The sequence below is a fragment of the Salvelinus namaycush genome, chromosome 21, assembly GCF_016432855.1.
Source record: "Salvelinus namaycush isolate Seneca chromosome 21, SaNama_1.0, whole genome shotgun sequence".
NCBI lineage: Eukaryota > Metazoa > Chordata > Actinopteri > Salmoniformes > Salmonidae > Salvelinus > Salvelinus namaycush.
The window spans coordinates 44,689,009-44,701,845 of record NC_052327.1 but is presented as its reverse complement, the minus strand read 5'-3'; the positions used below and the strand labels follow the sequence as shown (position 1 = coordinate 44,701,845).

At 40.6% G+C, this 12,837-nt stretch overlaps 1 protein-coding gene across 1 annotated transcript in view; it reads right to left on the bottom strand.

Annotated features, from left to right (window-relative positions):
- Window positions 1-4,591, bottom strand: part of LOC120066748 (ras association domain-containing protein 8-like) — a 30,973-nt gene extending 26,382 nt beyond the window's left edge. Inside the window, exon 1 of the mRNA XM_039018216.1 lies at window positions 4,297-4,591. The gene's annotated coding sequence lies outside the window, so the exon portion shown is untranslated. The remainder of the gene's footprint in view (window positions 1-4,296) is intronic.
- Window positions 4,592-12,837: the final 8,246 nt, after the last annotated feature.

The following is a 12,837-nucleotide window of genomic DNA, read 5'->3' as shown; positions in this document are numbered from 1 at the left end:
TACACTATTGTGCCTAATCCTTATTGTGGCTAGCTTCACAACACATAACCCAGTCAGGTTGAGCCTCACTAGCCAGCTGAAGCTAGCTGGCTGCATATAACGTTAGCTTTGGGCAACAGGGTTAAGTAGCTGGCTAGCTATTTATTTTCATGAACTAAAGTTCAATTTCAATAGGCGAACAACAAGTGGCAACCTAGCTAATACTTACTCACAAGGATTCCTAAATCATTGCTAAGAATAATGAAAATGACTGCAGTTTCTACTGGTCACTGTTTTCAGGCTGGTTGTATTGGTGCTAGCTAGGTACCAAGCTAAAGCTAGCTACCCCAGAAGTTGCGGTCAAACAAATGATGCGTTATTACCAACACATATTGTAAACACATCGTTTGTGGCCGGTGTTTGCTTGTTTGCAGACTTTTTTTGTACAGCTTTGACAGTGCTACTGTATCTTTCTTGAGACGCAAAGACCCAAACGGCGTTCCATAGTATGTATGTCGTGAAGCTAATAGTAGTGACGCTATTACTGTGCAACTCCGGTAGGACAACATCTAAAAAATAGCGCACTTTGTAGTGTGTACCGGTGCTCGACCCGTCGGCGAAAGCCAACATCACCCACGACAGAGAACGGTTGATTGTCAAGGGCAATGGATCCCATTATCTTGGCTTTAATGGATTTCACCTTTGAGTTGTCTCACTGAAATTGTCTTACTCTTTCAAATGACTGCTCGACTTGTTGACTGCTCGATCCACATAGCAGATATTGTGGGCTAGGTTAGGAACGCTGTGTTGCAAGTGTAGCGCAACATTTTACGTTGCGTCATTACGTCATGTACCTACGTTATATAAGTATGCACAGTAGCTTTGACATCAGTTTTTAACATCGCTGTTAAACTAGACATTGGCTGATACCGATGTTGGCATTTTTAGCTAATATCGGCCGATTACGATATGTTCACCGATATATCGTGCATCCCTACTTATCCAAAGGGGAGAGGTTGAAGGCCATTGAAGGTATGAGAGCAGAGATACACCAGAGGTAGGGATATATAAAAACAAAAGAAACATTTACTTCAACCCTATCCTGATTACAAAAAGTAAAACAGAGCCCATCCCCCCACAATCCATAATGAGTTATTTTTGTGCGATAGGGGGTTCTGGTGCTTACAAACTATTTCCATTATTGAACTTTAATTCAAATTGAATTTCCTGTTTCACGGCTACGTTGTAATTACTAGAAATGTATACACTCTAGTGTAATTGGTACCAGACTAGGCCTCTTGTGAAATGGATCCCCGTTTCCCAGCCATAGCAAGAGACAGATTCTGTTTTATTGTGGTGGTGGTGGGGACTCTTTTGTGTGTGTGTGTGTGTGTGTGTGTGTGTGTGCGTGCGTGCGTGCGTGCGTGCGTGCGTGCGTGCGTGCGTGTGTGTTTTGGAGTAGGCTGAGAAACTATGCCTTTAAATCTCCCCAGTTAGCCATCAAGTGCTGCCCTGGCCTTACTCTCATGTCTCATACACACAACAGATCTGGGTAGTTGGTCGTACTAGGGCCTCAGGCCTATATACCACAATGCAAAACAGCCTGGTATGCAAGACTGAGGAAGTTGTGCATAGAGGAGCTTTGGGGTGGGGGCTATTGGGAGGAGTTTCTGACCACAAACATCAGCACAATAAATATGCAGAGATAATATCATGTGTGCAGTTATCTTTTCTATAGGAAGGAATTCCACTACATATCCATGCCAGTGCCAGGCATCCAGACAAGCTTGTATTATATGCCCCCTCCCCCCCGTCAAATGTTGTTGTTTGTGTCGCACTGCTTTGCTTTATCTTGGCCAGGTCGCAGTTGTAAATGAGAACTTGTTCTCAACTAGCCTACCTGTTTAAATAAAGGTGAAATTAATTAATTTAAAATTTTTATGAGAACTGTGGAGCCAGGTCGTCACATGGCACCAGCAGAGCACCGGCAGGCTATCTCCCTCCAGAGATGGGCCTTGATCCTGCAGCGTGGAGACTGATAACATCCAGAGTGTGCATTCCTGGCTGGTGAGAATGCAATGGACCATGGCGTGGAAATAAGGTTGGTTCTGTGCACAGCCCTCTGATCTCAGGGCTGTGTTTAACATGAATACACAATAGATTCTACTCACAGCTAAAGGACTACATCAGTTATATAGTCTACAGAGTGCCAGGCTTTTTTTGTGGGTGATTTTGTGGGCTGAATATGTTTATATTGGGAGGAAGGAATTAGAAGGACTGTAGTACAATCTATGATTAAAAAACTAAGCTAAATAGGCTAAATCTTTGGGTAAATCTTATTATTGAATTACATAAAACAAGCATTTTAGATTTTTTAGATTTTTATAAACAGGAGCCCCACTCCCATTTCCACATAAATACCAAAACAAGAAAGAGGAATGAATGTCAGCAAGGAGTCTTGTGGTTGGTTCTCTAAAGTCTACTCCCTCCTCCACACTGCCAGCAGCAGTATCCTCTCAGGTCAGACCAGGTCCAAAATGGCATTAGGTTGACTACAATGATGAGACCTACTGCCTAAATTAAGTTAGTTACAAATAAATAACAGATTAAAGTTGCTATTCAGAACGAAAATACATGTTCTGCTTGTGTGGGTGGTGTCTCTGTATGTATGTTATACTAGAATTAAAGTGAAACAGTTCACATTGGATTGTAAAGTGGAAAACATTTGTATTTGTGCAAGTTTGAAATGACTATAAAATAAATATGTCTAGACAGTTGAGATAATACAAAAAGTTGAGTTAAGGTAATTACAAGGTAATTGGCTGAAGTTTGGCCGAAAAAGGTCCTGTAGTTATAGAAGGCCACCTGAAATATGCTGGAAGGGCCAAAAACAAAGGCTGTCTCGAGCTCACCCTTCCAGCCGAACACTTGTTCAGAATTCAGGCTACCCCCCCCCCCCCCATCCATCCCCTTAATCCAAAGATCTCCAAGGAAAGGGAGTTTGAGACGTCCATCCCTCACCAGGGATTAAAACCAGCCCCAGTCACGCCATTGCCACGGTTATAGCCCCAGCTCCTGTAAAGCTTTCCATTAGGAACTTCTGGAGCCACACACTCCTCTCACCTCTCCCTCCCTAACATCAGGCTGGCTGGATATAACATCCAGACTCCAGAGTGGCCCTCGCCTCGCCTCCCCTAGTCGGGAGGTCAACACTGGCAGGATCCTGAACATCTGGACGGCACGTTTAGCCAGCAGAAATAATACCGCCTTTGTTTTTCTGCCATGATGGCTCTATAAGTGGACCAGGTTTGAAGTGCCAGCCTGATGCCGGGAGCAGAGCCATAGCAGCACCACTCACTGTGGCAATAGACCCGGTCTCCTGGCCTCTGCTCTGGCTAAGGGTTTGGAGGGTTGGTTTGTGCATGATCAGGACATGGGTTTATTTTAGTCCATGTTCTGGCGGTCTCATCAGTTCATCAGAGCAGTAATTGAACACATGCATTAGCACAGCTGTGGGATTAATGGAGATACTACAGCTTCTTAATCGAAGGAAAATGAAACCGGTTTTATGGAGTAGACCTGTTTCTTTAATATGTTATGAATAAACAGACAGTGGTGTACAGTAGGCAGCCCAAAACACACAATACTCAGTTACTGATATACATTATCTACTGGCCAACACGGTTTGCTTCAACATCTGTGTAATAGCTGATTGTAACTGATGAAAGTGTCAATACACAGGGAGCACAACTACAGCTCTAATACATCATATCCCCCGAAATATTGTATTGGCCTACTCTACAGTTAGTCTCTAAAGTGGGTAACTGGAAATAGAATCATAGTCCCAATAAATAGCCCTGTAGGTAGCCTACATCAAATAGTGTTAAAAGCTGAATTGTGAGTGGGAAATAGGCTATGTACACTCATAGGAAATTAGTAATTGGAGGAATGTATACATTATCAACCATTATTCAATGTTTATAAACATATAAACGTATGGGCTATAGTCTATTATCAGATAGAGAGACAATGCATGGATGTAGCCTATATATGCCCACAGAGTAAACAAGTCTGGCAAATTGCCCGGAATGCTGTACTATTGTTTTGAATGTGTGATGTTATTTACGGCAAGAAAGAAACCGCGACATTGCAAGGGGCACAACTGTTCCACTATGCAACCTGATAATAATGTTTCCGTTATCCCTGCCCCGTGTTATTACACCTGGGATAATGTTGTGAAGGGGTAGTTACTTTAGAAACACAGTATAACGGGAATACTTTAACATTAGCGGGGAAACTACAAACGTAATCTCTTACCTTCGTGTTGTAGGTGCCGAAACACCAACAGAAGTCCCCCCTCAGTCTTCTCTATTGGGACTGAAGTTTAGGAAAAATAGATTCTGTAGAGGAATGCAATCTGCAAATGTGACTCGGCGGAAGCCTATAAATTACTTGTACGAACTGCGACAGCGTGACACGGTCCACAGCAAAGAAAAACTGCATCATGAGAAAATTAGCAGCGTTGTGTAATATCCTTGACTGAAAGTTTAACGATGCACTGTCCCTGCTATAGCCATTGCAGGTTGACCAATATGCTGCGGAAAATTGCCTCTCCCCATTTCATTACTTTTGCTAGTAAACACATTGCATCGGAACTGTGACACCGCAAGGCATTATGGACCGTTTTAAAGCTGCAATACACTTCGTAGAAGAGGGGTACTCACCTAGAGGAGTGGGGTTCCTGAAGGTGGTCGGGTAGCCTTCTTGAGTAGGAGCCTTATGGTGACTATCAGGTATAAGAAAAAGTTATCTGGTATGAACTATTTATTTTCTGTATTTTGAAACACCTATTATCACAACCAGACACTCTATACAGTGTGTGGCAGTGCTCTTGTCAATGCATTGTTCTTTCATGACAGAATATAGCCTACACACACAGAGTAACAACATAATATCTATTAAAAGCATTATTCAGGCTATAAGACCACATTTGAAAAAGCTTGTTCGTTCGTCATTGTGTATTTAGATGTTAAGTTATTTATATTCATTTATTTACAGTGCATTCGGAAAGTATTCGTAACCCTTGACTTTTTCCACATCTTGTTATGCTACAGCGTTATTGTAAAATGTATTAAATTGTTTTTATTCCTCATCAATCTACAAACAATACCCCATAATGACAAAGTAAAAACATTTTATTGGACATTTTTGCTAAAATAAAAACAAAGTAATGAAATATCACATTTACAGTTGAAGTCTGAAGTTTACATACACTTAGGTTGGAGTCATTAAAACTTGTTTTTCAACCACTCCACAAATTTCTTGTTAACAAACTATAGTTTTGGCAAGTCGGTTAGGACATCTACTTTCTGCATGACACAAGTAATTTTTCCAACAATTGTTTACAGACAAATTATTTTACTTATAATTCACTGTATCACAATTCCAGTGGGTCAGAAGTTTACATGCACTAAGTTGACTGTGCCTTGAAACAGCTTGGAAAATTCCAGAAAATGATGTCATGGCTTTAGAAGCTTCTGATAGGCTAATTGACATAATTTGAGTCAATTGGAGGTGTACCTGTGGATGTATTTCAAGGCCTACCTTCAAACTCAGTGCCTCTTTGCTTGACACCATGGGAAAATCAAAAGAAATCAGACAAGACCTCAGAAATAAAATTGTAGACTTCCACAAGTCTGGTTCATCCTTGGGAGCAATTTCCATATGCCTGAAGGTACCACGTTCATCTGTAAAAACAATATAGTATAAAGTATAAACACCATGGGACCACGCAGCCGTCATACCGCTCAGGTAGGAGACGCGTTCTGTCTCCTAGAGATGAACGTACTTTGGTGCGAAAAGTGCAGATCAATCCCAGAACAACTGTAAAGGACCTTGTGAAGATGCTGGAGGGAACAGGTACAAAAGCATCTATATCCACAGTAAAACGAGTCCTATGTCGACATAACCTGAAAGGCCGCTCAGCAAGGAAGAAGCCACTGCTCTAAAACCGCCATAAAAAAGCCAGACTACAGTTTGCAACTGCACATGGGAACAAAGATCGTACTTTTTGGAGAAATGTCCTCCGGTCTGATGAAACAAAAATAGCCATAATTGGCCATAATGACCATCGTTATGTTTGCAGGAAAAAGGGGGAGGCTTGCAAGCCGAAGAACACCATCCCAACCGTGAAGCACGGGGGTGACAGCATCATGTTGTAGGGGTGCTTTGCTGCAGGAGGGACTGGTGCACTTCACAAAATAGATGGCATCATGAGGCAGGAAAATTATGTGGATATATTGAAGCAACATTTCAAGACATCAGTCAGGAAGTTAAAGCTTGGTCGCAAATGGGTCTTCCAAATGGACAATGACCCCAAGCATACTTCCAAAGTTGTGGCAAAATGGCTTAAGGACAACAAAGTCAAGGTATTGGAGTGGCCATCACAAAGCCCTGACCTCAATCCTATAGAAAATGTGTGGGCATAACTGAAAAAGCGTGTGCGAGCATGGAGGCCTACAAACCTGACTCAGTTACACCAGCTCTGTCAGGAGGAATGGGCCAAAATTCACCCAACTTATTGTTGGAAGCTTGTGGTAGGCTATCCAAAATGTTTGACCCAAGTTAAACAATTTAAAGGAAATGCCCCCAAATACTAATTGAGTGTATGTAAACTTCTGACCCACTGGGAATGTGATGAAAGAAATAAAAGCTGAAATAAATCATTCTCTCTACTATTATTCTGACATTTCACATTCTTAAAATAAAGTGGTGATCCTAACTGACCTAAGACAGGGAATTTTTACTAGGATTAAATGCCAGTAATTGTGAAAAACTGAGTTTAAATGTATTTGGCTAAGGTGTATGTAAACTTCCGACTTAAACTGTACATAAGTATTCAGACCCTTTACTCAGTACTTTGTTGAAGCACATTTGGCAGTGAGTACAGCCTTGATTCTTCTTGGGTATGACGCTACAAGCTTGGCACACCTGTATTTGGGGAGTTTCTCCCAATCTTCTCAGCAGATTCTCTCAAGCTCTCAGGTTGGATGGAGCGTCCCTGCACAGCTATTTTCAGGTCTCTCCAGAGATGTTCAATCGGGTTCAAATCCGGGCTCTGTCTGGGCCACTCAAGGACATTCAGAGACTTGTCCCGAAGCCACTCTTGCATTGTCTTGGCTGTGTGCTTAGGGTCGTTGTCCTGTTGGAAGGTGAACCTTCACCCCAGTCTGAGGTCCTGAGTGCTGTGGAGCAGGTTTTCATCAAGGATCTCTCTATACTTTGCTCCGTTCATCTTTCCTTCGATCCTGACTAGTCTCCCAGTCCCTGCCACTGAAAAACATCCACACAGCATGATGCTGCCACCACCATGCTTCACAGTAGGGATGGTGCCAGGTTTCCTTTAGACATGACGCTTGGCATTCAGGCCAAGACAGTATTTCAGTTTTTTTTTTTTTATACATTTGCAAAAATTTCTAACAACCTCTTTTCGCTTTGTCATTATGGGGTATTGTGTGCAGATTGCTGAGGATTTAAAAAAAATCTATTTTAGAATAAGGCTGTACATAACAAAATGTGGAAAAAGTCAAGGGGTCTGAATACTCCCGAAGGCACTGTATATGATATTAAATATAATTGTAACGGTTGTCGTCGGGAGAAAGAGAGGACCAAGGTGCAGCGTGGTAAGTGTTCATCTTATTTAATGAAAGTGAACACTTCAAAATACAAAACAACAAAGTGAAAACCGAAACAGTTCTATCTGGTGCAGACACACAAAGACTGAAAATAACCACCCACCAACCCCAACAGAAAACAGGCTACCTAAATATGGTTCCCAATCAGAGACAACGACTAACACCTGTCTCTGATTGAGAACCATATCAGGCCAAACACAGAAATAGAAAATCATAGAAAAACTAACATAGACAACCCACCCAACTAACGCCCTGACCATACTAAAACAAAAGACAAAACAAAGGAACTAAGGTCAGAACGTGACAATAAGTCTATGATTCATGTAGTCTGGGGACATTAATATTCAAAGTCTGCAGCTGATTTTGATCATCTTTAAAAACTCAGTTAACAAGTATCTTAATAGTTCCGCAGTTATCTGCTTAGCTTTGCGCATCATTTTTACAGGACAGAAGACTATTGAAAGTCTGCCATGGAGGCACTGATTTAATACTGCATATGATTTAGTCAGTCAAGATTGCACATTACATGTTCTAATTACCACAAACACAGTTTACCAGAGAACTTCTTCTGATGTAGTCTGCCTATAGACTTTTAACTGGAATATATCTGGGTGACTGGTAGTGTACAGTAACCTTATCTTCACAGATATGATATGTAATTGAGCTAATGGACAGGCTTGAATCAAGGTGCCAGTGAGATACAGGGTTGGGTAGGGACCCTTGGTCTATACTATGGGATCAGTGAAATTAATTTAGCAAAACGTGTTTCTATTGGATTGTTGCATGCCACATTCTCAGGATTCCAACAAAGCGTGTCTCACTTTTGTGTGGACAATTAATTTGAGAGAAAATGTCAACTTTACAGATAGTGGCAATTAAAGCATGTAAAATAAATAGAACAAGAACACATAAATCTAGACTTCTCCTACACAATGTGTAGGCAAATTACACTATATATGTTAATGTAACTACAACGTAAAAATACATAGATTTAAGAGCAACGTAATGTTACAGTCCTTCCACAAACTGTTTTCAACATCAATCTACAGCAAAAAGCTATAAATATGCACAAAGTATAATATATGCCACACACAAGACTGAATGAAAACGCTGATGGGGTATCGGCAATGGCATTGTCTGCGAGCTCATAAATGTACAACTACTGACCCCTTGTGGCTCCATCTAGACACAGTCTGAATGCCTCAGTCCATCCATTTGATATGTTATTTAATTTTTTCCAGAGTGTTTGAGAAAGTGCTGAAACTCAACACGTATTACTCTACAAATTAAATATGAAGTGTGAGCAGGCTACGTACTGCAGGCTTCGTACTGTCTCCACTATTGTGTAATAGCTATGCAATTAGTATCAAGATCTTTAATCTTTGTTAGGTAGGCCTTTAAGCAGTGTTTCAGATCAATTTCGTTTTTTGCCATAGAACTGGTTCCTTGAAAGAATAATATGAAGGTAAAATAGTGCCTTAAGTGTACAAGCATGTCAAGCAGAGATAGGCAACTTTGATGGGAGTGGGAGCCACAAAAAAACGGAACTCATCATGAGGGGCCACAGTGGCTCGTGGGTCTGCAACTCTACACATTTTGCGGTAGGGTGGAGGCAAATGTTTGCAGTTTTTAATATGATAACTGATGATCAATGGGCCCCACCCGGTCTGTAATTCGACCATGCTTACTACAAGTTCAGATAGCTGTCCGCTAGACTAATTTACCAATCTAAAAATAAATTGCTAATTGAGTGATTGCTGATGCACAATCAAATTTCGAATTGTGTATTCTATTATTTTAACTCTCAACAGTAAATTGAGACCCAGACTAAAGGGGGCCGCGGGCCACCAGTTGCCCATCCCTGATGTAAAGCATGACCTGCACATGTCAAATATTAGTTGCACCTATATAATCCGTTATGTAGTTGCAAAAAAATAAAAAATATTTTGAGAATAAATGCAACAACACTTGCAAGCACATAACATGATGTGTGAATAAATACAACAACACTTGCAAACATGTCAGTTGATATGTGAATAAATTCAATAAGATTTGCAAGCATGCAACTGAATTTGAGAATGAATGCAACTAATTTACTAAACTTGCGACTGGTGAATATTCCTCTGTGAATTAAAACTAAATTTGCCGATGTCGAACCTGTGCGCCCAGAGTTTTGGCACCAGTTTAGCGACTAACCTCGGGTAAATGTTTTGCAGTTGTAAAAACAAATTCTGCCACCAAGCAGCAGAGAAATATACAAGCTCTGGGGGACAGGACTTTTTCTTCCGACCAATCAGGTGAGGTGTTGTCATTCTGGAACGCGCTCTCACGTTTCACAGGGTTCCGGTCTGGAAGCACACTTCCCACTGTGCTAAATATGGATCAAATTGTAAACATTTGTAGCTAGCTAAATGCTATTCACAGAATTTGAAAGCTACAACAAGGCATCGGTGTGAAGAAGATGAAGGGAATAATTAAAATGAGTGTTTCCACATAGCATAACCACTACAAAGTTAATGCTAGCTAGCTATCTAACTAGCCTCTTTTCTGTTGGCATTACATGGCTTGCTAACTAGCTAGCATTAGAGCTTTTCTGGCTAGCCTGTATCTTGTGGTTATTATATTGTGTAACAGAGGAATAGATAAAGCTATGTACTTGTAATTTGGTTGAGACTAAAATCAGTTTAGAAAACAATTATTTGCTCTGTGTATATTTGATGTGTAGTTGGTTGGCTTTGCTAGTTAGCAAGCTGAGATCTCTGCTCAAGTTGGCTAATGTTAGCTGTAGAATCAAGACAAGAGGGGATGGGGAAGAATATTAAATGTGCAGTTGCTTCATCTGGCTGATGCAGTGCCCAGACGAAATGAGAGCTAACTGCTACAGAGATACGTAAAAGGTGAGATCTCTCAGATTCTATCTTGATTAGCTCGCTAAATGTCAATATCGAACCATGCTTTAAACTACAGATTTAAGGGCATTGAAGTGGTAAACATAATGGCATAAAATGGCAAAATGCAGTAAAGAGAATATACATTTACAATGGTTATTTCTGTATTAGTATTACCCACATCAGCCCATTAAATACAACAGGTGTTTCATCTCCACTCTAGGATGATTTTAACAGTGAGATACCACAGCACTTCAGGAGCACACAGACAACTAAAATATCCCATCAATATTTTCAACTGTCTCGGCTCGCTAATACAGCACCACACATTTCCATTTCTTAAAGGCGGATAAAATTCCTATTGAGACGAGTGGCTGGAAACAGCCGATGAATCTGCCAAAGTCTGCCAAAAGCTCCAGCACGGTCCGTTAAGATGAAATGTGTCTGAGCGCCTCTACTTAAACCTGATAGAGAGTCTAGCCTTGCGTAGTGTGGCGCTGTTGTTGACTCCCTTGTGAAGAGGAAGAAAATGAGCACCATGATCATAGTGAAGTAGAGGATGGTAGTGGTGATGATCTGCAGCTTGGAGAAGTAGTGCAAGTCGTAAACAAATAGGTTGACTGCCATGAATAGCCTGGTCAGGAAGGAATGCCACCACCAGTGAGTCCTATACAAAACATAAGACGCTCTTTAGGTTCGGCTCAATACATTTTTTGACACTGTAGTGACATCTAAGTGCTTGGATCGATGAGCAGAGATAAATTAAGTCATATGAGAAAGAAACATTTGCATCATTTAGAATGTTTTCATGAAACTAAAATAGATTTACTGTTGACACAAAGACTTCACTTTTGGTAGCTAAACATAATGGCACAGATAATCTGGCAAACTGGAAACGTTAGGAATCCGTTTTACAAATATTACATCATGCATTTACATACAAAGAGAGAGAGAGCACAGTATACCATTATTGTGATGCCAGATCCATGTATGCATGGCTCCACCCACCTCTGCACACAAGTGGAAGTAGCACAGCAGGATGATGGCCTTGGAGCAGGTGATGAGGAAAATGATGAACACCAGGAACAGGAACCCAAACATGTAGTACATCTTTTGAGATAAAATGTTGAGAAAATACTCAACAATAAATCAAATTCAGTCTCCTTGCTTTTGACATTGGTTCAAATAAATTATTAGGTATTTACTTATTTGTGTCACGTTCTGACCTTTATTTTCCTTTGTTTTGTCTTTAGTTAGTATGGTCAGGGCGTGAGTTGGGGTGGGCAGTCTATGTTATGTGTTTCTATGTTTAGGTTTGTTTATTGGCCTGATATGGTTCTCAATCAGAGACAGGTGTTTTGCATTGTCTCTGATTGGGAACCATATTTAGGTTGCCTGTTTTCACTGTTGGTTTGTGGGTGTTTGTTTCCTGTGTCTGTGTTCATGCCACACGAGACTGTTTCGGTTAGGTTACTTTGTTATTTTGTATTTTTTGTCGTGTTCAGTGGATTATATTAAAACATGGACACTTACCACTCTGCGTCTTGGTCCGATCCCTGCTACACCTCCTCTTCAGACGAAGAGGAGGAAATCAGCCGTTACAATTTGTTCATGTGTAATTAACATTTACAATCTAATAATCAATTAATTACTTCTTTCTTTATGAATCATTATACAAGCACCACTAGGCTAATTCAGGCTCATGGTTGAGTTGCAGACTTGACCCTTGTTCTTACCAGATGCTGTTGATGATGAAGAAGAGCTGGATGAAGATGCAGCTGAAGGGGTGGATGCCCCCCATGACGATTCCGTGCATGGCCTTGATGAAGACGGAATGTTCATAGATCTGCCGAGTGATCTTGTTTTTTCGCAATGGCTGCTCAATCGCCTGTATCACAGAGAATAGCATACTTTGAAGAATCTCAAATATAAAATATATTTTGATTTGTTTAACACATTTTTGGTTACTACATGATTCCATATGAGTTATTTCATAGGTTTGATGTCTTCACTATTATTATACAATGTAGAAAATAGTAGAAATAAAGAAAAACCCTGGAATGAGTAGGTGTGTCAACTTTTGACTGGTACCGTACAATACCCTTGGTGGCATGTCTGGTGGGTTACGTGTGTGTGTCACTGCTATGTCTATATTGACTATGCAAACAATTTGGAATTTCCAACACTTCCAAAGTTTGGGGTCACTTAGAAATGTCCTTGTTTTTGAAATAAGATTTTTAATGGAATGTCTACATAGGTGTACAGAGGCCCATTAT